Below are 25,357 nucleotides of genomic sequence, written 5' to 3'. Positions count from 1 at the left end.
AGAAAATAAACACGCTGATCAAAGAAAACAACAAGGCCAACAAACTCTCATCACAAAACATTCAGGAAATATGGGACACAATAAAGAGACCAAACCTAAGAATAATAGGATTAAAAGAAGGGGAAGAAGTGCAGCTCAACGGTCCAGAAAATATATGTAATAAAATTATAGAAGAAAACTTTCCCAACCTAAAGAAAGATATACCTACGAAGGTTCAAGAAGCATACAGAACACCGAATAGGCTGGATCAAAACAAAACATCCCCTCACCGTATAATAATCAAAACACAAAGCATACAGAATAAAGAAAGAATATTAAGAGCTGCAAAGAAAAAAGGCCAAGTTACTTATAAAGGTAAACCTATCAGACTTACACATGACTTCTCTATGGAAACCATGAAAGCCAGAAGGTCCTGGATAGATGTACTGCAGAAACTAAGAGACTGTGGGTGCAAGCCCAGACTACTATATCCAGCCAACCTTTCGTTCACTATAAATGGAGAAAACAAAATTTTCCAGGATAAAAAAAATTTAAACAATACGTAGCCACAAATCCAGCCTTACAGAAAGTAATAGAAGGAAAATCACTAACCAAGGAGTCCAACAATGACCACAATATCTCAGACAACTAGAGACCCTTCACCAGTGCAACTCGAAGAAGGGAAACACACAAAATTTACTACTAAAAAAATGAACGGAGTTAACAACCACTGGTCATTAATATCACTTAATGTCAATGGACTCAACTCACCTATAAAACGGCACACACTAAGAAATTGGATAAGAAAACAGGATCCAACATTCTGATGTTTACAAGAAACATACCTCAACCACAAAGACAGGCACCTACTCAGAGTAAAGAGTTGGGATAAGGCTTATCAAGTAAATGGACCTAAGAAACAAGCTGGTGTGGCCATACTAATTTCTAACATAGTTGACTTCAAACTTAAATCAATCAGAAGAGATGGAGAGGGACATTTTCTACTCATAACAGGAACAATTCATCAGGATGAAGTCTCAATCCTGAATATCTATGCCCCTAATATAAAAGCACCCACGTACATAAAAGAAACATTGCTAAAACTCAAGGCAGCAATCAAACCGCACACATTAATAGGAGGAGAATTTAACACTCCTCTCTCACCAATGGACAGGTCAATTAGACAGAAACCTAACAGAGAACTAAGAGAATTAAGAGAGGTAATGAATCAAATGGACTTAACAGACATCTATAGAATATTCCACCCAAATAGGAAAGAATATACCTTCTTCTCTGCAGCTCATGGAACCTTTTCGAAAATTGACCACATACTCGGTAACAAAGCAAACATCCACAGTTACAAAAAAGTATCTGTAACCACCTGTATCTTATCAGATCACCATGGATTAAAGCTAGAATTCCACAACAATGCTACCCCCAGAAAGCCTACAAACTCATGGAAACTAAACAGTCAACTACTGAACCATACCTGGATTAAGGAAGAAATAAAGAAAGAAATTAAAGTCTTCCTTGAATTCAATGAAAATAAAGAAACAACATACTTAAACCTATGGGACACTATGAAAGCAGTCCTGAGAGGAAAGTTCATAGCACTAAGTGCCCACTTAAAGAAAACATCGAAAGCATACATTGGATACTTAACACCCCACCTGAATTCTCTAGAAAAAAAAAGAAGCAGACTCACCTATGAGGAGTAGAAGACTGGAAATAATCAAACTAAGGACTGAAATCAACAAAATAGAAACACAGAAAACAATTGAAAGAATCAATGAAACAAAAAGCTGGTTCCTGGAGAAAATCAACAAGATTGATAAACGCGTATCCAAACTAATAAAACGGCAGAGAGAGAATTTGCAAATTAATAAAATCAGAAATGAAAAGGGGGACATAACCACAGACACAGAGGAAATTCAGAGAATCATTAGATCTTACTACAAAAGCCTATGTACCACAAAATTGGAAAATGTTAAAGAAATGGACACTTTTTTATATGAATACCATATACTGATGGAGGTGGGTCATCTTTCTATCTGTTGTTCCATTGGTTAAGTAATAAAGAAACTGCCTTGGCCCCTTTAATAGGACAGAAAATTAGGTAGGCGGAGTAAACAGAGAGAATGCTGGGAGAAAGAAGCCGAGTAAGGAGTCGCCATGATTCTCCCACTCCAGACAGACGCAGGTTAAGATCTTCCCTGGTAAGCCAGCTCATGGTGCTACATAGAATATTAGAAATGGGTTAGATCAATATGTAAGAGCTAGCCAATAAGAGACTGGAACTAATGGGCCAGGCAGTGATTAAAAGAATACAGTTTCCGTATAATTATTTCAGGGCATAAGCTAGCCATGCGGGCGGCCAGGTGCCGGGGACGCAGCCCTGCCGCTCATATTACAACAATATACCAAAGTTAAACCAGGACCAGGTAAACAACCTAAATAGACCCATGAGTCGCGAAGAATTAGAAGCTGTTATCAAAAACCTCCCTTCCAAAAAAAGTCCAGGACCAGATGGTTTCAATGCGGAATTCTACCAGAACTTCCAAGAAGACCTAATACCTATACTCCTAAATGTATTTCACAATATAGAAACAGAAGAGTCATTGCCAAATTCCTTTTATGAAGCTACAGTAACTCTGATACCAAAACCACAAAAAACTCAACCAAGAAAGAGAATTACAGGCCTATCTCACTCATGAACATTGAGGCAAAATTTCTCAACAAAATACTGGCAAACTGAATCCAAGAACACATTAGAAAAATTATCCATTATGATCAAGTAGGCTTCATCCCAGAGATGCAGGGCTGGTTTAACATATGCAAATCTATCAATGTAATCCATCATATAAATAAACTGAAAGAAAAAACCATATGATAGTTTCATTAGATGCTGAAAAAGCATTTGACAAAATTCAACATCCCTTTATGATAAAAGTCTTGGAGAGATTAGGGATACAAGGGTCATACCTAAATATAATTAAAGCTATTTACAGCAAGCCGACAGCTAACATCAAATTAAAGGGAGAGAAACTTAAAGCCATCCCACTAAAATCAGGAACACGCCAAGGCTGTCCACTCTCCCCATACCTCTTCAATATAGTTCTTGAAGTCTTAGCAATAGCAATAAGACAACATAAGGGGATCAAGGGGATTCAAATTGGAAAGGAAGAAGTTAAACTTGCGTTATTTGCAGATGATATGATAGTGTACTTAAACGACGCCAAAAACTCCACCAAAGAACTTCTACAGCTGATAAATACCTTTAGTAATGTGGCAGGATACAAAATCAACTCCAAAAAATCAGTCGCCCTCTTATACAGAAAGGATATGGAAGCAGAGAGAGAAGTAAGAGAATCATCACCTTTCCCGATAGCCAAAAAACAGCATAAAATATCATGGGGAAACTCTAACCAAGGAAGTGAAATATCTATTTGACAAGAACTTTAAGTCTTTGAAGAAAGAAATTGAAGAGGATACCAGAAAATAGAAGGATCTCCCTTGCTCTTGGATTGTGAGGATCAACATAGTAAAAATGGCAATTCTACCAAAGGCAATCTATAAATTCAATGCAATCCCCATCAAGGTCCCATCAAAATTCTTCACTGATCTTGAGAGGACAATAATCAACTTTATATGGAAAAACAAAAAAACCCAGGATAGCCAAAACAATCTTATACAATAAAGGAACTTCTGGAGGCATTACCATCCCTGACTTCAAACTCTATTACAGAGCTACAGTAATGAAAACAGCGAGGTACTGGCATAATAACAGAGAAGTCGACCAATGAATCGTATAAAAGACTTGGATTTTAACCCACAAAACTATGAACACCTCATTTTCGATAAAGGAGCTAAAAGTGTACAATGGAAGAAAGAAAGCATCTTCAACAAATGGTGCTGGCACAACTGGATGTCAACCTGTAGAAGAATGAAAATAGACCCATATCTATCAAAATGCACAAAACTCAAGTCCAAATGGATCAAAGACCTCAATATCAATATAAACACACTCAACCTGATAGAAGAGTAAATGGGAAGTACCCTACAACATATGGGCACAGGAGATAGCTTCCTATGTATAACCCCAGCAGCACAGACATTAAGGGCAACATTGAATAAATGGGACCTCCTGAAACTAAGAAGCTTCTGTAAAGCAAAGGACACTGACACTAAGACAAAAAGGCACCCTACTGACTGGGAGAAGATCTTCACCAACCCCACAACAGACAAAGGTATGATCTCCAAAATATATAAAGAACTCAAGAAACTAGACGTTAAAATGATAATTAACCCAATTGAAAAATGGGGCACTGAACTGAACAGAGAATTCTCAACAGAAGAAGTTCGAATGGCCAGATTTACTTAAGGTCATGCTCAACCTCCTTAGCGATCAGAGAAATGCAACTCAAAACAACTTTGAGATATCATCTTACACCTGTCAGAATGGCTAAAATCAAAAACACCAAGGATAGCCTTTGCTGGAGAGGTTGTGGAGAAAGGGGTACCCTCATCCATTTCTGGTGGGACTGCAAACTTGTGCAACCACTTTGGAAATCAGTGTGGCGGTTTCTCAAAAAATTCGGGATCAACCTACCCCTGGAACCAGCAATACCACTCTTGGTAATATACCCAATAGATCCCTTATCATATGACAAAAGCATTTGTTAAACTATGTTCATAGCAGCATTGTTTGTAATAGCCAGAACCTGGAAGCATCCTAGGTGTCCTTCAATGGAAGAATGGATGAAGAAAGTGTGGAATATATACACATTAGAGTACTACTCTGCGGTAAAAAACAATGACTTCTCGAATTTTGCATGCAAATGGATGGAAATAGAAAATACTACCTGAGTGAGGTAACCCGACCCAAAAAGAATATCATGGGATGTACTCACTCATAATTGGTGTCTAGCCATGTGTAGGGGGCCACTGAGTCTATAATTTATGGTCCTAAAGAAGCTAAACAAGAGGGCAAACCCAAGGAAAAACATATAGTTATCCTCCTGGCTATGGGAAATAGACAAGATTGCTGGGCAAAATATTGGAATCTTGGGGGTAGGGTGGGATGGGGGTAAGGGGAGATGGAGAGAGAAAAGTGTAAACGAGAGGATGAGGGGAACTTGGGGAAACGGGATGATTGGGGATATAGGAAGTTTGGATAGGGGATCAGGGAAACTCATATCTTAGTTAAGGGAGCCGCCTAAGTGTTGGCAAGAGACTTGAACTTGGAGTGGCTACCAGATGCCCAGGGCAATGTCCCCAGTTAGTTCCTTGGGCAGCTGAGGATAGGGAACCTGAAATGAACCTATTCTATAGCCATACTGATGAATATCTTGCATATCACCATAGAACCTTTATCTAGCGATGGATGGATATAGCGACAGAGACCCACACTGGAGCACCGGACTGAGCTCCCAAGGTCCTAATGAGGAGCAGAAGGAGGGAGAACATGTACAACGAAGTCAGGACCATGAGGGGTGCACCCACCCACTGAGACAGTGGGGCCGATCTATGGGGAGCTCACCAAGGCCAGCTGGACTGTGACTGAAAAAGCATGGGATAAAACCAGACTCTGAACATAGCGGACAATGAGAGCTGAGGAGAGGCCAAGGACAATGGCACGGGGTTTTGATCCTACTTCATGTTCTGGCTTTGTGGGAGCCTAGACAGTTTGGATGTTCACCTTCATATATCTGGATGGAGGGGGGAGGACCTTGGACTTTCCACAGGGCAGGGAACCCTGATTGCTCCTGGGACTGGAGAGGGAGGATAAGAGGAGTGGGGGAGGGGGAGAGTGGCGGGAGGAGGGGGAGTGAAATGGGAGGCGGGGAGGAGGCAGAAAATTTTTTTTCAATAAAAATATAAATATAATAAAAATGTATATGTATATATATCTATACATATATACATGAGATAATATATATAATATCATTAGTATGGTTTGGTATTAAGTATTTCAGTTTTATTCAATAAACATGAATTTATTTGCATGACTTAATTGTAATAATGTTTATTGCATATCACTAAATATTAAATACATTGCTTACTTTCACTGATTTATTTGTTACTTTACAAGTTTTTGCACTTGATATTTGTTAGTTCTTTGATAAATTCATACATTGTGTTTTCACCCAATTTACAACTTAGTTCTTCATGACTGATATCATATTTCCTATACACACAACCTATGGGTTTTGCTTTTGCGCTTTTTTTCCCCTTTAAGATTAACTTCTACTGCCCAAGTATAGTTGGCTGTGTGGTCTTTCAATGCAAAGTGGCTTACTTTTGATTCTAATCTTTGACCACACTGTCTTCCTTTCTCCACACAGATAGCATTTGACAAGAGTTTTGCATCTAAGACAGGGTTGTCATGTTCAAATTCACCCCTCTATGCTTGGATGTTGTCTGGTTTGGGCTTGAATATATTTTATATATCCCTTCACAAATGCTGTGAATTTATGTGTTCAACTATTCTACTTTGGCCAAAAGATAGCTTCTCCTTGTAGTCACCTGTCAGTACAGGCACTTATACTGTTTTATCCTTCCACAATGATCCATTTGCAGTGAGAGAAGGAGTACAGGGTATTGCATAATTTCAAAATCAGAGCATTAAATATGTTTTAGGTAAATATAATAATTTATTTTTTCATTTTCTAGTCTGAAATATGCTTTTAAGGAACAGACATAAATGCTTTTGTCATATGATAGGGCATCTCTTGGGTATATTCCCAAGAGTGGTATTGCTGGGTCCAGGGGTAGGTTGATCTCAATTTTTCTGAGAAACCGCCACACTGATTTCCGAAGTGGTTGCACAAGTTTGCAGTCCCACCAGCAATGGATGAGGGTACCCCTTTCTACACAACCTCTCCAGCAAAGGCTATCCTTGGTGTGTTTGATTTTAGCCATTCTGACAGGTGTAAGATGATATCTCAAAGTTGTTTTGATTTTCATTTCTCTGATCGCTAAGGAGGTTGAGCATGACCTTAAGTATCTTCTGGCCAATTGAACTTCTGTTGAGAATTCTCTGTTCAGTTCAGTGCCCCATTTATTATTTGTAAAGCCAGAACCTGGAAGCAACCTAGATGTCCTTCAATGGAAGAATGGATGAAGAAAGTGTGGAATATATACACATTAGAGTTACTACTCTGTGGTAAAAAACAATGACTTCTCGAATTTTGCATGCAAATGGATGGAAATAGAAAATACTATCCTGAGTGAGGTAACCCAGACCCAAAAAGAAGATCATGGGATGTACTCACTCATAATTGGTTACTAGCCATGGATAGGGGCCACTGAGTCTATAATTTGTGATCCTAAAGAAGCTAAACAAGAGGGTAAACCTAAGGAAAAACATATAGTTATCTTCCCGGCTATGGGAAATCGACAAGATTGCCGTGCAAAAAATTGGAATCTTGGGGGTGGGGTGGAATGGGGGTGAGGGGAGATGGGGAGAGAAAAGTGTGAAGGATAGGATGAGGGGAACTGGGGGAATCGGGGTGATTGGGGATAAAGGAAGGTTGGATAGGGGAGCAGGGAAACTCATATCTTAGTTAAGGGAGCCACCTAAGGGTTGGCAAGAGACTTGAACTGGGAATGGCTACCAGGTGCCCAGGGCAAAGTCCCCAGTTAGTTCCTTGAGGCACCTGAGGATAGGGAACCTGAAATGAACTTATCCTATAGCCATACTGATGAATATCTTGCATTCACCATAGAACCTTGATCTAGCGATGGATGGAGATAGAGACAGAGACCCACACTGGAGCACCGGACTGAGCTCCCAAGGTCCTAATGAGGAGCAGAAGGAGGGAGAACATGTACAACGAAGTCAGGACCATGAGGGGTGTACCCACCCACTGAGACAGAGGGGCCGATCTATTGGGAGCTCACCAAGGCCAGCTGGACTGTGACTGAAAAAGCATGGGATAAAATTGGACTCTGAACATGGCGGACAATGAGAGCTGACGAGAGGCCAAGGACAATGGCACGGGGTTTTGATCCTACTTCATGTTCTGGCTTTGTGCGAGCCTAGACAGTTTGGATGTTCACCTTCCTAGACCTGGATGGAGGGGGGAGGACCTTGGACTTTCCACAGGGCAGGGAACCCTGACTGCTCTTGGGACTGGAGAGGGAGGATAAGAGGAGTGGTGAGAAGGGGGAGAGGGGCGGGAGGAGGGGGAGGGAAATGGGAGGCGGGGAGGAAACGCGAAATTTTTTTTCAATAAAAAAAAACTAAAAAAAAGAAACAGACATAAATTGTTAGATAAAACCGATAATAACAACCAGTGATACAAAAACACGAACAACCTTAAGGTAATATACTTGCCAGTGTATAATTTAACAAGACTGTGATTTTGTACAGATAGAGATTATATTAGAAGACTGGAATGTACTTGCAGTTTTGACAAATGCAGAGCAAAGTTATAATTTATATTTAATATAGAATATTCATAGAACAACCTCTTCACTTCTATGTGATCTCATATTTAAAAGTGTGATGCAATTCATATTAGTGATGACAAATAAGAAGAACACTCTCACAATAAAGAAACATTATTTTTCAGGCCATGAGAAACATGTAGAAACAAGCTGCCTTTAGTCATCAAAACATAAAATATCTAGAACTATTCTTTTTGAACTGGCATATTTAATGTCTATAGTCTGAAGGGAATGACCAAAGCATTAATGGCGGAAGTGTAAATATTATTCTCATGTGTATAATCCTTAGAAATCAATCCTCAATGACTATTTTAACAATTAAATATTATTTATCATCTCATTGTAGTAATAACCATGACTACACAAAATTACATCATTGATGTGGATTAATTAATTAAAAAGAAAACTGGGTTAGCTTGATAGGGCAAAAGAATAGAGGTAGGTAGGGAAAACTAAATGGAATGCTGGGAGAAAGAAGGGCAGAATCAGAGAGAAGCCATGTAGCCTATTGGAGCCAGATAGAACTTTAGATGGTAAGCTGCATCCATGTGGCGATATACAGGTTAATAGAAATGGATTAAATTAATATGTAAGAGTTAGCCAATAAGAAGTTAGATCTAATGGTCCAAGCAGTAATTTAATTAATACAGTTTCTGTGTGATTATTTCAGTTCTGGGCAGCTGGTACAAATAAGAAGCCTCCCTCCTACACTTCATAAGCATGATCTATTATTTTCCTAAACATGTTGCTCAGAACAATTGTACACATATTTTTAGTTAGTGAAAAGCTCACAGTTAACTCAAGTAGGTTTTGTATATTTATTATTTTGGTACATCATGTAAACAAAGTCAAAAGAGCTTTATTTCTCTAAAATAATTCAGTAATAAACTATTTTATATAAATTAACATAACAGAGACCATCAGACTATAATTTAATTATTTCTTTTGTAAATAGTTTGAATGGGTCACACTTAAAATGAATATGTACTTAAAGTGCAATTTTCTCTTTCATCTTACTTATGGAAGAAAAAATTAAACTCAGACATGTTGTCAGGAATGGTATTAATTGTAAGGTATTGTTTTCAATTCTTGGTAAACAGTTATAAAATACCATAGTTTAGAAACGTATAGTTGCTTATTTCCTTCTTCATATAATCTTTTGTGAACTTATGAGGTAATGTTTGTGTACTTAACTGAGGAAAAGAATAATTATAATTATTCACATATAATATAATTAAAATTAATTAGTATTACAATTCAAACAATTCACAATTGACATGAGTCTTAAAAACTACAGCCTTCTATAATTTTTATTCATTCATTTTTCTATTTATTTACATTTCTTTCTCTTAAGAAGTTAAAAAAGGCAGTGCAATTAAATTTACATGATCAACATTTGATTATTTTTTCTGATATTTTCCCATATAAAATACATGTATATATATACATAAAAATTTGATAGATTTTTTGTCTTGACTATAGTGTCTTCATTTTCTATAGAAACAGTAAAATCAAAACAAAAAATGCAGTACAGAACAGTTAAAGTAATAGATTTAAATAGAATAAGTCAACATAAATTATTTTAAAAATGTAAATTTTGATTTTAAGAATTGTCCTATGCACAATTTCCTTATGAGTAGGAAGGTTTACAGCTCATTCCCTTCCTTTCCTGATAGTTTCTGTGTCTTAATAGCATTTATACTCATCTATTTATTCTACATCTTCCCAGAACTTAATAAGTGCAAGGTACTGAAACATCAAAGAAATATTTATCTGAACTCACTGTGAAAACATATCTGGGCATGTCTGAAACACCAATGGCAAAATTTTAATTCACATCAATTTGCATGAGCAAGAAAACTTCCAAATGAAAAACTCATAAGGAAACATCCTGGAGTACTTAATCATGCTACTTTGATTTGAATGTGGCTCACTGATATAAAGAAAATGATAGTTTCAATGAGAGAGAAGGAAATGGAACATGTGTTTATGAGGGTAAAATTAGTGGTACATAGAATACGTAAATGAAGAAACTTAAACATAATATAGCAGGGCTCTGAAGATACTTAAGTGGGATTCATGTGTAATAATAGATCCTGGCTGCCCTTGTCACAAAGGCAACAACAAAGGGCTATGGGAGATCAGGAATGTTTTAACTGGCAACAGTGTGGAAGCTTTTTCTTTCCCTAGATATATGAAACTATATCACATATATTTTAAATATGAGCAATGAGAGAATGATAGCAAAGAATATGAGCTTCTCATGTATACATGCTAACTAGATTAATCTTGTATTCCTCAGCAGAGTGTATCCTATTAAAATGTTTTAATTTGAACCCACATTATATAGAGACTTATTTAATAGATTTAATAAAATATAATGCATATACCAAGCAACCAATTTTATCCATAACTAAGACAAATATCTGCCTAGCACAGATTTTTATATTCAGTCTGATGTGGGAAGCCCTTTTGTATATGTGTTGCTTTTATTGGCAAAATAGAAGATGCTTTTGGCCAATAGCTTAACAGAATAGAGTCTGGGTAGAAGAGATATGTATATATAGAGAGTAGGTGGAATCAGAGAGAAGCCATGTAGCCCTGCAGGAGTCAGATGCTGGATGGAATCTTACAGTTAAGTCATAGCCATGTGGTAATATACATATTAATCAAAATGGGTTAAATTAAGATGTAAGAGCTAGCCACTAAGAAGCTAAATATAATAGCTCAAGCACTGTTGTAATAATACAATTTCTGTATGCTTATTTTGGGTCTGGGCAGCTGAGAACAAAAAAGCAGCCTGAAACAACAAATTGGTGCTCCAATGTATGTTAGGTAAATCCACATAAAACCTGAGAAACTTGGAAAGGAATTCTAGAAACAAAAAACATAGTTTAACACAGTTTTTTGCTCTGTATTCTGGTGGCTCCTTTAAAAGAGGTTTTCCTAATTCAGCAGTAGCAAAAAAAAAAATACTACACAGTTTTGACATGGTGGCTACCTGGGCCATTACAAACTGACTTTTTTGGAAGATCCAACTACAGAACATTTAAATGAAGTTTATGAGCAGAGTCCTATAACTTTTTTAATGGCAACGTAGACCTGCTGTGTGCCTGAAATTGGGGCAAAGTGGGTGGCTTACAAGAGGAGGCAAACATGCCTCCACTATGTTGGACTGGGTGGAGCAAACAGACAGGGCTGTGTTGGCCCTAGCCACACCCAGTAAGCATTTTAAAAAGGGGAGGCTTCTGGTCAGCTTATCAGAAAATGGTTACAGATACACAATAAAGACAGATTCAGATAAAAACAATAGACCTCTAAATGGGTCACAGTATGTTTAAAATTGTACATAGGCTTGGAAAGAGAAGAGAAAGAGTAAAGAGACAGAAAATATAATATAAAAGAGTACAGGCAGTCATAGATTAAAGAGTAAAGATAAGAAAATGAATATTAAACTTGTATAGAAAGTAATAGAGTAAGAAAAATAAGCTGTGTAATGATGGGAAATTCTCAGAGTCTGGATTACATATATTATTGTGTTTTCTTTGAATTTTTTGACTTTGAAGGAGCTAAATATAGAGAGATATTTCATTGTATGGGTTGCTACACTGAACCAAACTATATATTTTGAAGGTATCTTGATTCCAAAATTTGGGTCTAAGTATTTGTTGCTTTGGAAAAGATGTTCTGCCTTGCTTCTACAGAAGATGAGAAACTATTGGTTAATTCTAGACTAATATGGTTTGATGAACCAAGAGCACCTGAAAGGTCAGCATAAACACCCCCAAAAATACTTCACCCAACAAGCAGCAGTAAATATTTTAGAGAAAACTAATGTCTAAATTCCCAAAATGATTGTTTATAAATGTTTGTTTTCAATTAAAGGTGAATATGCTATAGAGATGAATATTTTGTATTGGTATGAATCAAGGCTTATTGATACATATTTAAGGTCATTTTTTATAATATATATCATATATTTCTGTTTATTTAAGTTATCGTGTTTGTACAGCTCTCTTAAAACTTTAATCTTCTCTCTTTTTCCACTCACCACTGTATTCTCCCTTTCCTTTTCCTACCTGTTGCCAGTCCACAAGCAAAATCCATTCTATTTCTCCAGTGCAAGGAAGTCCATGTGTTCTGTCTAATTTCTATTTTTATTTCTAACTTTTCTGCATCTTTGGATTGTAGTTTGGTTATCATTTATTTAATTCCTAATATTAATATTCCTAATATTAATTCCTAATAAATTAATACCTAAAATATTTATCTTTCAGGGTCTGGGTTAACTCTAGCAGGATAATTTTTTCAAGTTTCATTCATTTGTCTACAAGGGTCAAGATGTCATTTTTTTAAACAGATGAGTAATGCTCCATTGTGTAATTTACTTCTGTATTGTGTTCTTCTATTTTTCCTACATATTTTTATTACTTGAAAATTTCACACAATGCACACTAATCCACTTTTCCCAGGTATATCATCCACCTTTGAGCCTGCCATCCCCCTAAATGAAGAAGGAGAAGAAAGAACAGAAGCAGAAAAAGAAGGACAAAAATGTGGAAGAGAAGCAGAAGGTAGAGGAGGAAGAGAAGAAAAAGAAGAGCAAGAACAGTAAGAACAAGAACTAAACAAGAAATGACAAGCCCAATTTACTTTTTCCATATACTCATATACTCAATGAAGCATGATCAAACCAGTAACCACTTCCGAAAAGAAAACCGAGCCATTTCTTACCTACACCCTTATCAAAAGCCCTTAATTGTGGAGACCTACACATTGGGATTCATCTAACTGTTTTTATGGATTCTTTTCAGTGATCTTTGACCTAGGTTAGAACATTTTGGAAGGTAGAGTATGGGGAGGGCAGGTACACAAAAACCTTCTATGTTCCTCTCATAATCATATGTATATGTATATATGATCTGATCATAGCCTTCCTAATGGTTTTTGGTGACAGCATGTGCTCTGGAACCTCAGTTTGATCTCTGGTGGTAGTAAATATCTTTGACATCAGCATAGCCTTATGCTGTAGAATGCCATCATAATCATCTACAGTCTCATAAACTAAGGTCATAAACATGGACTCAGGTGGCAGCATGGCCCATGGATAGCAACAGGGCTTCAGGTGGCCTCACAATTTCATGCTTTCCAAAGTAAGATTTTTATTTATTATTTGGGAATTTCACACCATAAACACCAATCACTCACTTTCTTGTCCTCCTAGGTCCAACCCCACCCTTTTCACCTCTCTACCATCTGAAAAACAGAAGACAAAGAAACAATTTCCAATTTGTATTAACACTAGAGCATGGTCAAGATCCTAATGGCCAGTCACTTAAAGAAAACTGAGGCCTTACTCTCACACATTGCCCCTTGTAATCCATCAGTTGTGAAGAACTATACTTCAACATCCTTTTCAAAGTTGCTGAATCATCTAAAATTGGTTTCTATCTAGACTGTATATTTTTGGTGGATGGGTGGGTACCACAGTTCTTTATCCTTTCTTCTGGTGAGAGACAACAAGGTTGTTTCCACTTTCTGTCTATTATGAATATATCAACAATTAGCAATGTCTAGTGAGTGTCTTTATGTAACATCTTTTGGGTATATGCCCATGAGTGATATAGATGGATTTTGAAGTAGCTGAATTCCAAGTTCTCTGAGTAATTACCGTATAAATTTCCTTAGTAAGTCTACAAGTTTATACTCCCACCATCAATGGATGGATATTCCCTTTATTCCCATTCTTATTACTATGAGCTGTCATCTGTTTTATTGATATTGGCCATTTGAACATTCATAAGACAGAATCTCAAAACAGTTTTGATTTGCATTTCCCTGATGGCTAAGATAGTTAACATTTCTTTGTTTCTCAACCATATGAGCGTTCTCTGATTTGATCTGTACCTCATTTTTTTTTAAACTAGAATATTTGGTTTTGCAATATCTAGTTTCTGAATATATATACAAAACATATGCAATATGTATATATGTAATTGTATGCAATTTTGTATTTTATATAAAATATTATATATGTTATACCTACATAAGCCATACACACACACACACACACGGGATTATTTCTGTCCTTCTCATGTGGCTGTCCATTTGACATCAATTACTGAGCCAACCAACCAGATGCATTTTTGAATTTTTTCATAAATTTTCACTATATATACATATATGTGTATATATATATAGTGTGTGTACATGTATACACATTCATATATATATATATGTACATACACACATATATTGTATTAAACTTCTATTGGTAAAAATATCATTGTTTCCTTGAAATGGTCTCTGTTACATACCTTTCTTTATAGTCCTCTTTTTAAGTTCTCCAAAGATTATACCTTAGAGAAATCTCAACATTCAAGGTTTTTATTTTGTATTCCTTTAAAAAATAATTTCTACATTGAGGAGCTACAATGTTGAATGGATTAATATCATTCATCAAGTTTTTTAACTGATTTTGTTTATTTCTGTATTGCATATTTTAGATACATTCAATAATTTGATAATCTTGTTTTATTTGATACAGTTCCTCTTATTTAAACATGTATTTACTAATTATGGAAACTTGCAATGAATACATGCAAAAGTATGAAAACAGAATCTGAAGGTTGTTCTTTCCTTCCCAAATGGCTTTCAAATATCAAACTAAAGTTCTCAATCTGGTAGCAAGTACTGAGACAACCCACCAGACACAATTTTAATTTTTTTTCATTGCTTCACACAAAGTAGTTGATATTCCTACTTCTCAAACAATACTATCTGTGAAAAATTACGTTATAAATAAGAGTTTCTATTCTTATTTCCTTCTTTCACTAAAATTACTATGATGTTATATTCTCCTCTTGCTTAAAATATTGCAAATTCAAAACTAAGCAAGTTCCTTGATAATTTACATTTTGTCCTAACAAGAGAAAATATTCACTCTGCTAAAAGATGGAAGTACAACTATTCATATCTCTATAAGGAAACCAAATCAATCATTAGTTCTGTGAAAAAAATATATTTGTTTCTGAAGAACAGTAGTTTTCCATAAACAAAATAATATATGACATATTAGGAAAATGACAAGTTTGTAAAAAGTGCTGAGGAATATCATCTTCTCCTTTGGAAAATATCTCCAACACTACGTTCCCCAGTCATACACAGTGATGATACATGTCATCACTGATAGCATCTACACATGCCACACTTCAGTATTCAGCCTCTTTTCCATATAAGGTGAAATAAATATACATGAACAATTTAAAATGTTTTATTTTTAAAGTAGAGAAAACGCACAATCCCAAACTTTGACCATAAAATTAATGGAAATTTGATATTGTCAAATGATATTCTAAGTTGTCATGCAGTTCTCTTATTTGAGATGTTGCCCCACTTTAAGATGCATGACATTAAGTTGTTGACAAAATGCTAGCTAATGTTCACAATATTTGGATGAAAACTGGATACTGCCACCCTTGATTGCTAGTAATAACCAAATTTGTTTGTTAGTTTTGCTTGGTGTTTCCAATTGCACTTTTTCATATTTCCCCGCTATATTTGTTCACCAGCTTTCAGTGTTTAGACTCGGTATATCTTTTGCAATCAGATGTAATATTGTTGTCTTTATAGGAACTTGAAATCAAGCAGTGCTGTTAAAAGCAAGAAACAGCTTGTGCCAGCAATGTCACAACTGTGAAAACATTGCATTCCTGATGTTACTCATTTCTCATTAGACTGATCTAATCAGTTACCAGATTTTTTTTTCCAAAATGATGTATCTTATTTGAAACTACCGTGTTACTAGAGCTCAGGCTTTCAATGAACAAAGACCAATTAGCTCAAACCCTCAGATCAAAGATGAAAAACTTTTCCCCTAAAAGAAGAAAATTAACATCATTTACCCAAAGGTTAATAATGGCATATACAGGCAGGTCAATCATGTAACAATGATAATATTTTTGATTTTAGTATGTCAAGTCTTAATCACCATGGTTAAAATACTAAGGAAGATAAGTAACACATATTTAAAATGTGTTTAATTCTCATGCAATACATAGACTCATTTTCCATTTCAAATTTTATCCTGGTCAAAAATGCATGTATGTCACTTTTTATATATTCATGACAAAAATATAAAGGTACCAACTATAAAGAAACACACAAAATAAATGACCTATTTTATTAGAAATATTTGAGAAATTTAAACACAAATACCCTGCTAATAGTAAACCAATTATAAGTACATACAAATTTTAAAATGGGGCCCCCATTATTTTAAACAGATGTGCAAATTTTCTTGGCACTTAATTGAAATTTTCAGCAATAATCTTGATAATTCATTGGTAAGTGGGTCTTTATAATGTAAGTAGTGAATTGTAATGGGTTTATGAATACATAGTCAAAAATAATGGAATTTTTTTACTTTCCCATTTAATAGCTTGTTAAAAAAGTAGTTGATGCCCATATAAGGTGTCTAAATTGTCATGATAATCACTATTATAAACATGTCAAATTACTCAGAGTTTTTCTTTTTTTAAATTTTTTTTTTGTGCAAGTGTATCTATGCATTATGCACTCGGTGCCCTTAGGGTCCAGATGAGATAGCCATATTACATTATACTGGAATTCTAGAGGATTGTGGACTTTTGTATGGGTCCTGGGAATCAAAGTCTGGTCCTGTAGAAGAGTTGTATGTACTCTTATCCACTTACCATCTCTCTATCACAATCAATTTTTAAAAAATTAAAGCCATCTTCTTACAAATATGAATAAATATTTAGTAAATATGATACATTAATGTTTACCTTATGCAAAATTGTGGCAATGAAGATATATTTTTACATCAATTTTCCAGACTTATTATTAAGCAGAAACAAACTATTATACATGAATAGATATAATAATTCCTGTAATCAGAGTTTTTTCCTGCCACCTGGTCCTATAGGTGGTTTTAAAATAATCACTCAGAGGCTTAGTATTAATTATAAATGTTTGGCAGATGACTCGGTCTTATTACTAGTTAGTTCTTCCATTTAAATTAACCCATTTCTATTAATCTAAGTATTGCCATAGGACCGTGGCATTACCGGTCTGCTGGCATGTTTTTCCTTGTGTAGCCTGATGGTGTCTACCAGATTTCATCTTTCTCCTGTATCTCTGTTTGGAATTCCCACCAGGTTTTATGCTGCCTTGGCATAAGACAAAGCAGCTTAATTTATCAACCAATGAGAGCAACAAATATCCACAGTATACAGAAAGACATCTCACAGCAGATTCCCATATTTTGTGAGAGAGCTAGAATTTAGTTGTTCACAATAATTTTTGTGCGAATTATTTCCCAAATGTATCATCCTACTGGGTATCCCAGAGCTGTTTTTTATTATTAATTCGATTTTATGGCTGTACAAACAGGGAAATTCTACAAGAAAACTAAGTTTTCAGTGAAATGAAAGTTTTCCATCTCTTCTTGGAAATCTCATATTACATTATAAGTCTTTCAGGCTAGGAACTAAGTATTTGGTACAAGAGGGGAAAATTCGTAGGCAATTTATGAGAGTTCAGGAATGTATTACATTATCATTGTAACTGTTTTAAAATGCTGATTACTAATTAGAAAGTATTTTTGGAAGCTGATTGAAATTATTCAGGTATATAATTAAAGCATTAAATTATCAATTTTTGAAATAAGTATTTAATTCAAACACATGAAATTTTAGTTTCCAAAAAAAATAATATCTGTGAACATAGAGGTCACATAATCCAAGAAATAATTTTGAAAAACATATTTTCATCAACTATGTGCTTTTTGTTTTTGATTTTTCAAAAATATTAGCCTGTGTTCATAGCTATCTATAGAATATTATGTTCTCTACCATTTTAATTGCTTGAAGTGTCTGAAACTCTTGAAGTTATGTCTTTAATGCTCAGTTAAATTCAGGTTTTAAATAATCTGATTTCACACATTATGCTTTTATGCATAATGTCAACTTTTTTCTCAGAATACTTCATGGAAAATCTTCAGTGACAAATTTGAAGTGTTTATGAAGTTATATGTAGATTCTAAGTTTCTCGATCAGAAATTTTGCAAATATAGTCCAGGCATCTGCCTTCATAAAGATATATCAAGCATGTTTGAAGTGGAGTGAAATTCTCACATATCATGGCACTGCAGCATATGCAGACATTCAAATTAAAAACAAATGCTGAGAAAGGAAATGTATTGAGGGTAAACACAATGTCAATATCCTCTCTTCATTTATTTTCAAACAAATAAATCAGAAGCAGTGAAAGAGAAGAGCTTAAAATCCACAGCTTGATGTGCAATGAAGGATTTCATGCCTTCCATCCTAACATGATCTTGCTCTAGCTCTTCTCCATCATTCAAACATATCATCTTGCTCTCAGTCTTGGACTTGTACAACTACAAATGGCTAAAGGGTAAATGTTTAATGTGAGCTCAGCTATATTCTGTATTTAATCTGTACCAATCCTCTTTCTTTCCATATTACTTACCCATAGAAAACTATTTTATCTAACTGGGACCTAGTATCTTATAACCTCTAGTCCTAGCAAGTGTTTTGTCACAGCCCATTTGAAAAACATATCATCACAATGTTTCTTGCAATAATTATGCATCCAATTGAAGAAAACAGATTACATGGAACATAGTCATAAAAGAGGAAGGATGCTATGTCTTGTCCTTCAGTATGCTGTGAATATGTTTTATACCATTGGTTAACAAAGAAGCTGTTTGGGCCAAGAATCAGGCAGAATACAGTCAGGCACTAAATCCAAGCAAAAATACAGAAAAAAAAAAGAAAGAAAGCAGAGTCAGTGAGATGCCAGCAGCTACAGGGAAGCAAGATATGAGTTAACAAGCCATGGTAAAGTATAGACTAATAGAAATCAGTTAATTTAAGCTCTAAGGGCTAGTTAATAATATGCCTGAGCTAATAGACCAAATAGTTTCTAATTAATATTAAGCCTCAGAGTGGTTACTCAGAAACAGAGACCACTTTCTAAATATAACCTCAGTAGCAGACTCTGAAAGAATCAATTTATAAATGGGACCTCCTGAAACTGATAAAACTTCTGTAAAGCAAAGGACATGATCAACAAGACAAAATGGCAGCCTACATAATGGGAAAAGATCCTCACCATCCCCACATCAGACACAGGTCTGATCTCCAAAATATACACATAATTCAAGAATTGTTCATCAAAAGGATAAATAATCCAATTTAAAAAAAAATGGAGTACATACCAAAGCAGAGAATTCTCAACAGAGGAATCTAAAATGGCTGAAAGACACTTAATAAAATTCTCAACATCCTTAGTCATCAGAGAAATGCAAATCAAAACAACTCTGAGATTTCATCTTACATCTGACAGAATGGCCAAGATCAAAACACTAATGACAACTTATGGTTGAAAGGATGTGGGGTAAAGGGAATTCTCCTGCATTGTTGGTAGGATTGCAAACTGGTACAGCACCTTTGAATATCCATATGCTGATTTCTCAAAAAAAAAAAAAAAGAAACAACATTCCTCAAGACCCAGCAATACCACTTTTGTGTATATAGCCGAAGGATGCTCAATCTGACCACAAAGGCATGTGCTCATCTATGTTCATAGCAGCATTGTTTGTCATAGCCAGAACCTGGAAACCTAAATGCCTTTAGTCTGAAGATCCATAAGGAAAATGTAGTACATTTGTACAATGGAGTACTACACAGCAGACAAAAATAATGACATCTTGAAATTTGCAGGCAAGTGGATGGATTTAGTAAACATCATACTGAGTGAAGTAACTCAGATACAGAAAGACAAATATTACATGTAGTCACTCATAAGTAGCTTTTAGACATAAAGCAAAGAAAACCATCCTAAATTTCACAATCCCAAAGAACCTAGACAACAATGAGAACCCTGAAAGAGAAATACACGGATCTAATCTACATGGGAAGTAGAAAAGGAGAAGATCTTTTGAGTAATTTGGGAGCATTGGGACCATGGGTGTGGTTTGAAGTGGAGGGGAGAAAAAGGGAGGGGAGCAGAGAAAACTGTATAGCTCAATAAAATAAATAATAATTATAAAGTTGTGGGTTCATTTAAGTTATTATAGCTAGTTAATAATAGGCAGTGAACTAATGGGCCATAGAGTTTGCAATTAAGATTAATCCTCAGAGTGGTTATTCAGAAACTAGCAAGTGGGAGAGAAATCTTCAGTTATAACAGAAAGCACCAGTAAATATTTTTTAAAAGTTTCAGAATATTTTCTGGCCATATTCAAGGCAGCCAAGGTGTCAAGGATACCTGATTACTTCAGACTCACAAGAGACAGATAATTTTTTTAAATGTATAGCCCTCATTGTGTTCTACAGTTCCTGTGGGAACAGGAGCTATCTCTGACACTTTTGTTGGCTTTTGGACTTTTACTACACATATTAGGTCACCTTATGCAGCATTAAAACATGGGAAGGTCCTTATTCTTACCCCAATTTTATATGCCATGTTTTGTTGATACTTATTTGAGGTCTGCACTTTCCTAAATAGAAACATAGGAAGAGTGGAATGGGAGGAAGAAAAGAGGAATATGATGGGAGTTATTGGGAAGTCGGAAGGGAGGGGAAACTACTAAAAAAAAACCCAAAAACAATGAAAAGAACAAAATGCCCTTTTTTTCTCTCTTCAAGAAGGAATGTACAATGGACATCTTTGCCATTTTTCTGAAGTCAATAATGCCAAATCTTATAAATTTTTAATGTATGCAAACAATATAGAATCAATGAATGGGCGATTCAATTTTTGCGTTGTTTACTTTTGTCAAATTGACACAAACAGATTTTCATGAAAAGGGAAAACTTCAATTGAAGAATTACCTTTAACACATTGGTCTGTGATCATATCCATGATGGCATGTTCTTAATTAATTATGATTGTAGAAAGACCCAGGGAATGGTGGGTGGTGTAGCCATTGTGCAGGAGGTCCTCAGTTGTATAAGTAAGCAGACTAACAAGTCAGGAAGACAAGCCAGTAAGCAGCACTCCTTCATGCTCTCCACTTCCTGCCTCTAGGTTGCTACTTGAGCTCCTGCCCTTCCTTCCCTTGATGAGGAACTGTAAACTAGAAGATGCAATAAACATTTTCTTCCAGCCAAAAATCTAAATAACATGCAATTAATATGTAATTTAATCTTAAGTAGAGTATAATAGGTCCATAATAAAATAATATAATTGTGTCCAAAAAGAAATTGCATGGCATTTGTCAAAAAAGTGATAAATCAACTAGATGGACATCAGGGAAAACAAAGGTAACAAAAATATGTAAAACCTTCATTCTTTAATGAGAATATTTGGGAAGCATTGTGGCCCATTTGACAGTTTCCTATGAGTTATTAAGGTATTGTCATACATTCCTATTATCACTGAGATGCAGTGCTGTTATGTGTGATAAGAAGTTTGGTAGTTTTCGTTTTAAACAGTTTGCATAGATTCTTTATAGCTCTACGTTCTGGCTTCGAATTACTGAGACTTCAAAATACTTACTTCAATAATTTCTTATAAAAGACACTGAAAATTCAGAGGGAATATGAATAACCACCCCCTGAAGAAAACTTGAAAGTTTTGAGCAAAATACTAATATTACTATCAATTCACAAAACAAGTCAACATATAAATTAAGCATATGTGCGATGTTGTAGACATTAATCAGTTCAATATTTTTCGAATCCTCTTGATGAATAATAAATTACTCAGGACTTGGTAACTTTACATAAAATTGTAACAACTTTAGGTTTCACAATTTTCTCTATTAAATGGAATCAGATGAAAAGGGATAGGGATATTGCTTAGGAACATTTAGACAACAAAATATGGCATATTATAAATCATTGTGTTTGTTAATCTTTCTTGTCTACTTGATTGAATCTGGAATCAATGGAGAGATGAGCTCTTATCGGACTGTAAAGGTGTTCTAGGAAGTAAAGTTTCTTCCCTAGAGTAGACTGTACCTTCAGTTAACAGTGAGATTAAGTGGTGCAGTAGGAACCATCACTGCCACTTGTCTTTCGTTGTCCTTGCTGCTTAGCATACACTCCCTACTGATGCTAGTAAAGTTGCCCGCATTTCCTGACATCAGCACTTACCTTCTTCAGGCTTCAAGTATTGATTGAAGATCATAGCTCCCTGAGAATCCCCTAGGGTTTTAGCACCAGTTCGAAAGACCTCAATATCAGTCCAAACACACTGAACCTGATAGAAGAGAAAGTGGGAAGTACTCTACAACACATGGGCACAGGAGAACACTTCCTACGTATAACCCCAGCAGCACAAACACTAAGGACATCATTGAATAAATGGGACCTCCTGAGACTGAGAAGCTTCTGTAAAGCAAAGGACACTGTCACTAAGACAGAAAGGCAACCCACTGACTGGGAGAAGATCTTCACCAACCCCACAACTGACAAAGGTCTGATATCCAAAATATACAAAGAACTCAAGAAATTAGACCGTAAAAGGTTAATCAATCCAATTATAAAATGGGGCACTGAGCTGAACAGAGACTTTTCAACAGAAGAAGTTCAAATGGCCAAAAGACACTTAAGATCATGCTCAACTTCCTTAGCAATCAGGGAAATGCAAATCAAGACAACATTAAGATACCATCTTACACCGGTCAGAATGGCTAAAATCAAAAACACCAATGATAGCCTCTGCTGGAGAGGTTGTGGAGAAAGGGGCACTCTCATCCATTGCTGGTGGGAATGCAAACTTGTGCAACCACTTTGGAAAGCAGTGTGGCGGTTTCTCAGGAAAGTCGGGTTCAACCTACCTCTCGATCCAGCAATACCACTATTGGGAATATACCCAAGAGATGCCCAAACATACAACAAAAGTATATGCTCAACTATGTTCATAGCAGCATTGTTCGTAATAGCCAGAACCTGGAAACAACCTAGATGTCCTTCAATGGAAGAATGGATGAAGAAAGTATGGAATATATACATATTAGAGTACTACTCAGCAGTAAAAAACAATGACTTCTTGAATTTTGCATACAAATGGACGGAAATTGAAAACACTATCCTGAGTGAGGTAAGCCAGACCCAAAAAGAGGAACATGGGATGTACTCACTCATATTTGGTTTCTAGCCATAAATAAAGGACATTGAGACTATAATTCGTGATTCTAGAGAAGCTAAATAAGAAGGTGAACCCAAAGAAAAACATATAAGCATCCCCCTGAATATTAACCTTTATCAGGCAATGAAAGAAGACAGAGACAGAGACCAACATTGGAGCACTGGACTGAAGTCTCACGATCCAAAGGAGGAGCAGAAGGAGAGTGAGCACGAGCAAGGAACTGAGGACTGCTAGGGGTGCACCCACACACTGAGGCAATGGGGATGTTCTATCGGGAACTCACCAAGGCCAGCTGGCCGGGGACTGAAAAAGCATGGGACAAAACCAGTCTCGCTGAACATAATGGACAATGAGGACTACTGAGAACTGAAGAACAATGGCAATGGGTTCTTGATCCTATTGCACGTAATGGCTTTGTGGGAGCCCAGGTAGTTTGGATGCTCACCTTAATAGACCTGGATGGAGGTGGGTGGTCCTTGGACCTCCCACAGGGCAGAGAAACCTGCTTGCTCTTTGGGCTGAGGAGGAAGGAAGACTTGATTGGGGGAGGGGGAGGGAATGGGAGGTGGTGGCGGGAAAGAGGCAGAAATCTTTAATAATTAAATAAATTAATTAATAATAAAAAAAGAATAAATTCAGAGGGCAAACACCATCAGCTTCCTTTTGCCATCAACACTTAGAGACCTAGATCTTGATGTTAATGTTCATCTTTGAGTTTAATACAAGCATTTGTATATGAACTCAAATTTGCCATTATCATAGTAAATTTCTGGAGTAGAAAATTTCATGATGAGTTACAAAATGCTTCTTTAAATTCACTTATAAAATTTTTTCATAATCTTTAGGAAGTATAAGGAATATGATGTAAGAGTATTGATAGTGATTGTCTATGTACTACTATTATATGAGAACATATATAATAATTACATAAACATAATGTCAAAAACAAGCACGCATTTATTTGTATTAGTTATTTTGTTGCAATAATAAAGTACATCAACTAAAAAAAACTAAGACAATAAGAAATATTTACAGTCCTAGAGGGTGAGAGATCTTAGTGGTAGGGAAGGTGTAATAAACAGGCAGAAACGAAAAGCTGGCTGGAAGGCAGGTTTTCATCTACACACAAAAAGTAGACACAGCAAATATGCATTTTCGGTCTATAAACCATAAAAGACCACTCCAAGTTAGTAACTTTCTGTAACAAGGCTACAACTCCTAAAGGTTCTAGAATTTTCCCCCAACAATACTATGAAATGGAGAATATTGTTCAAATATGTAAACCTGTTGCACTCATTTCTCTTTCAAAATATCACACTGTTTAAAGTCTAAATTTTAAGTAAAGTTCCAAATTTCCAATGTAGTAATATGAAAAGATCACACTTGCAATATTTACTGATGTGTTTAAATTTTAATCATGAAAATGCTTCCTAAAAGTTATGTGATATAAAAAAAGGAACAGAGAAAACAGTTATCTTTGTACACTTGGAGACAAAAGGTAATTATATGTGAGTGACAAACAAAGGTGGATTTTTCATTTTAATATAATAAAAATTGATTTTACTCAGAATAGTTTCAGACATCAGCCTAATTCAGGGCCTGAGAAGACCCTTCATGCTAAGTTGTTTTGCAGCCATTTGCAGCATTCACAGCTACATTGACATGAAATTCATCATCATTTTCCCCTTCATTCCTAAATGAGTAATTTCAGTGGAAATTTGCTGAAATTCATTTCTCCATTTTTTGAGTTACCGATGCAATAAAATTAAATATTTTCTCC

General features: G+C 35.6%; 1 pseudogene; it reads right to left on the bottom strand.

Moving 5' to 3' along the window:
• LOC130881028 (histone H2A.V-like) overlaps positions 1–22,614 on the bottom strand; it is a 30,163-nt pseudogene extending 7,549 nt beyond the window's left edge.
• Between the last annotated feature and the right edge of the window lie 2,743 nt (positions 22,615–25,357).

The sequence above is a fragment of the Chionomys nivalis genome, chromosome 9 (genome assembly GCF_950005125.1).
Source record: "Chionomys nivalis chromosome 9, mChiNiv1.1, whole genome shotgun sequence".
NCBI lineage: Eukaryota > Metazoa > Chordata > Mammalia > Rodentia > Cricetidae > Chionomys > Chionomys nivalis.
Note: the sequence above shows the minus strand (reverse complement) of the source record. Positions and strands in the feature narration are given on the sequence as shown.